This window comes from Stegodyphus dumicola, chromosome 7 (genome assembly GCF_044657685.1).
Source record: "Stegodyphus dumicola isolate Sdum_Otavi_A_Nest chromosome 7, ASM4465768v1".
Lineage (NCBI taxonomy): Eukaryota > Metazoa > Arthropoda > Arachnida > Araneae > Eresidae > Stegodyphus > Stegodyphus dumicola.
The window spans coordinates 64,032,596-64,037,070 of record NC_140774.1 but is presented as its reverse complement, the minus strand read 5'-3'; the positions used below and the strand labels follow the sequence as shown (position 1 = coordinate 64,037,070).

Below are 4,475 nucleotides of genomic sequence, written 5' to 3'. Positions count from 1 at the left end.
GTATTATGTATATGCACACACACAAATATAGACAAGAAATCTAATGGATCTTTTAAACGGCAAATAGCGAAGCCTTTTTGTACTCTATTGCTTCTCAAAAGTATCAGATGAAGAAGAAACACACAAACGGTTTCTCCGAGCAGGTATATTATCATGGTTAGCTTGTAGAGACGTTAAGTAGTTTTTGAAAGCAGGAAAGATGAAAAATGAGCAATGCCCTCGCCGGGACTCGAACCACGGACCTCTCGAACACGCGTCGAGCGTGCTGACCACTACACCACGAAGGCATGCTAAGAAGGCGGGAGAAATACCTTATAAGCTAATAGGAACGTTTGGAAATAAACTAAAAATAAATACCATATTAATAAAGTATCATGTCTTCTTAATAATAAATAAACTGAAATTCAGCAGGTACAGTATTATTTACATTTAAGCATACGGCAGGAAATAGTGCTCTGTTTCTCTCAGCTAACATTTTTGATGCACAGGATGAGCTGAAACGTACCCGTCTTAGCTACACCTGAGGCCCTAGGTTAATATATGATATAACTAGTCAAAGGAAATAAGTGCTAACGGACAGTCGTCGATAACTCTGAATATCTGCACTAATGTTTTCTTAATTTCCCCATGTACAACTGAGATGTACGCGCTTTGTAGTTAATTAAACAAACAAAAAAATAGCATTATTGAATTTATGCATTTCATACCACTTTCTTCATAAATAAATTATATTCAGCATTATTATTGACGAATTGATTAAAGCACTGATGTAAAAAGGTTTTGTAAACACGAAGCTTAAAGTATTTTCAGCTTCGCAGGTGTATTTCACAGTAGACGGTGGAGCTTCTGAAATAGCTCTTGATAAAAATGAATGCAGTTAGAATTTTTCTTAGGAACAGTAAATTCTCTTACAAATATATGTATTTATATACTAGAGTTAATAGTTTTTACAATTCATGAGACTTGAAGCACTCAAGATTTTATTTTAAAACATTTTCGAATGCACAACACTGAACGCTTACCATTTCATCCCTAACTCTGAAAAGAAATCTCTCTTGAAATCAGTAGATTAAAAATCCTTATACTAGGAACAATTTCAGGGTGAAAATATTTCCAAAATTTTATGATCAAAACCCAGTGACATTTAAAGAAATTTCATTACTAGCATTTTTTTGGAAGTAATGAGACATCACAGTACCCGGCTTGAAGAGCCTACCTCCATCGAAAAGTGTCAGCTTCCGAATTTACTCCCGAAGCAGCAGTGTACATGCTAAAATAGTCCAAACTAATTAAAAATAGGACAAGGTCCTAAACTGATGATTAGGAAAGAAAAGTAAGATTTGTAGATAGAAGAGCTCTCAGGCTGTTTAACACAATATATACAATCAAGGTATCACAATTAAAGGCAAGTATGAGGTGATAATAATGAAAACAGCTTTAAAAATTTATTATTCGTAACTCAAGGCCTTCGTGAATTAGAAAAAAAATGCTCCTGAACATAAAAAGAAAGAAGTTTAGTTTATATTTGAGCAGATGTCATTAAATGACTCATTGTCCAAAAAAATAAATGACTCATTGTCCATACAAGGTGGAAAGAAAAGAAAAATTCACACTTTTAAATGATGAAAAACGATTACTTTAAATTTTATTTTGAGAAACTTCATTTTTGTTCGTGGCATAAAAGTTTAATTGCATAGATACAGATGCCAGTCAGAGTACAGAACTTTATTGAAAATTTTTTATTTAATGTTAATTTGTATGAAAAAATCTTCAATTTGAATGTAATGAGAATAAGAACATTTTGAGAATGTTATTAAAATACTCGGTAAATTGGCAGCAGAGGAAAATTTATTTAAAAATTGTGAATTTCAATACGGGAAGGAGGGAGGGAGGGATGGAGTGTTAATGCAAGGGACGTCCGGTATCCTATTATGTCATAGCACTTTTCCTGACATAATTAGGTTCTACCACGTACACTCTGGTAACGAGGATTGGAAACCTCGGCTAACACCTTGCTATTTAAGAATAAAAATAAGAAAGAATTGTAATTCAACTTGTGTATATATATGTATATAGAATTAGTTTCTATAAAGGAAGCTTTATAAGTATAAATCTGCCCTGCTAAAATAAAAAAGCTTCTAATATCTTTAAAAATATTTCCATATCCTTCCTATATATTTTTATGCAGTTAAGTGACTTGAATATTATTAGTATAGAGCGAGATTCCATCATTTCCTTACTGTTACTTACCAAAAGTCAACCAGTACTTTAAAGCATTATTTTAACTGTAAACATACACTATAAGACTATACAAAAATTAATAATATATAATATACTTTGTGCATATGAATATGTTTTCAATATTATATCCGCGAATGAATTGAAAATACATATTTTCATCTCTCTCTCTCTCTCTTTCTCTCTGTATATATATCTATTTACATATATTAAATGTTGAATGGATATATAAAGTAAAAAAAAAAAGAAAAGAAAAAGAAAAATAATATGTATCCACATCACTAGAAAACACCATCTTGTTAGTAAAGCTTTAAAAACATATATATTTTAAAAGTAAGTAGTAGGTGACCAACGGCGATTGTCAGCCGCCAGTTTGTGACGTCACGATCTCGTAGTTGGGCTTCTGTTTAAAAACGTGTTAAGCTCCGGAAACGACTGAACGGAAGAGTCGAGAGCTGTACTCTGTGTGTCGTCGAGTCCATCGCCAGTTGTAGCGTGGAGAGTCTCGAGAGTAAGTGGAGTTCTGAGAATTTCCAAGCAGAGTCGAGAGCTGTACTCTGGTGCTTTGCAGTGAAACTGTCTCCACAGTTATTGCCTGACAGTGTGAAGGCTGTGTCGCTGAACGTGTTAACGTGTTTATAACAGTTCGACGACTGTAAAAGTGATTTTGGAGCTATCTGATTAATATTTGTAAATAAAATGTGTTTCGATACTTCATCAAGTGTCGTCGTTATTCACTCCAAATCTACGAACCCGTAAAGGAAAAAATAACGTAACAACTGGTGTCAGAAGAAAAGAAAAACGCAACAATATATTAGAAATAATCAGAGTTCGTTTTCGGCAAGTTCAAGGTGAGATGTCTTCTTTATTTATTTATATATTACTGATTATATTTATGTTGTAAATGTTATCGATGATGATTACGCCAATATCGCAGGGAATTACTGAATAAATGAATACTAAGTGCCATGTTCCGGAATGCTTTGCTGAGGCGTATACAATGGTACAGCTTATCCGATGACCTTTCATTTTTTTCAGTCAGTATGCGGCGTATGCGCCAGGGCGGCTTATCTATCCGAAATTACGGTAAATACCAAATGCCAAGAAGAACCAGCACAAAGTACTTAAACTACTGGCAGGGCCGGTTCCTGTCAGCGGTGCAGCGCGTAAAAGTACGTGGGCAGCGAAAATCAGGGGCGGCCGGTCTCTCGTGATACCACGCCTAAATATTTTTAATTCATTGTAAGTACTTGTCATATGTACTTTTTATACAATTTGTCATATGTTGTGCTTAGAAAGTATGAAATAAAAATTTCATTAATTCTTGACCATTTTTAAAAAATTTGGGGCCGTTAATGTTAGGAAAGTAAGTACGCGGGCAGCCAATGCCTAGGAAGAGCCCTGACTCCTAGTATTCCCTCCATTGAATGTTTCTTCAAAAATATTCAACACAAAGATTTTGTGTCTTGGAGTTGTGGTTTCCTTTATTTTCCCAAGCCTTTAAGAAATAATTTTAATAATGCTGATGATGGAATATTCTGTAAATAATTTCTTAATTTCAGCAAAGATCGTAAACATGTCAGCAAGGGTAGCACCAATGCTTACCGAGCTGTTTTCATTTTTCTTCATCGAGGTTCTCCCTCCTTTGGGGGGGAATGCATGAACTTTAGATGTATTTATCGAAACTTCTTCCGCAACATTCTTTACCTGTTTTATCGCAGCGTCACCACATGTTCCTGAGTTTTGAGGTTTACCTGAAAGCTTTTTCCTGATGTTGGAGGGGGAGTATTTCAAAACACTGGTGCGTGTTCGCCTCCACGGTTCCAATAAATGAGCTTTTGAATCCATTTAGCCTGCGAGTCAGAACTTTTGTGCGACAGTGCATATTTTACGAATCTCGAAGCGAGTTTGCGCTCGTCCGTGGAATGGTAAAAAACTGACAATTGTAGCACTGGGTCATGCCATCTTTGAACTCGGCTCTACTGATGAATAAAATAAATTAATTTTACAACATCATATTTTTTTTCAGAGCTTTCCTCATTAACCAGCTGCACATGAAACAATGGCATAGGAACTTAGGTCCTAAATTAATGATCTGGGCAACCTTTAGGATGTTAAATCCTTCCTTGAAATGTTCCTCCTTGATCTTATCAACTGAATAATCAGGAGGTAACCCCCTGATTACTACTTTCAAGGGTTTACTTTTTCCACTATTCAGTTCACCTTTGAACTTGAGA

General features: G+C 35.0%; 1 non-coding gene across 1 annotated transcript; it reads right to left on the bottom strand.

Annotated features, from left to right (window-relative positions):
* Positions 1–214: 214 nt before the first annotated feature.
* TRNAT-CGU (transfer RNA threonine (anticodon CGU)) lies at positions 215–287 on the bottom strand. The gene has a single exon. It is a non-coding gene; the product is annotated as a tRNA-Thr (tRNA).
* Between the last annotated feature and the right edge of the window lie 4,188 nt (positions 288–4,475).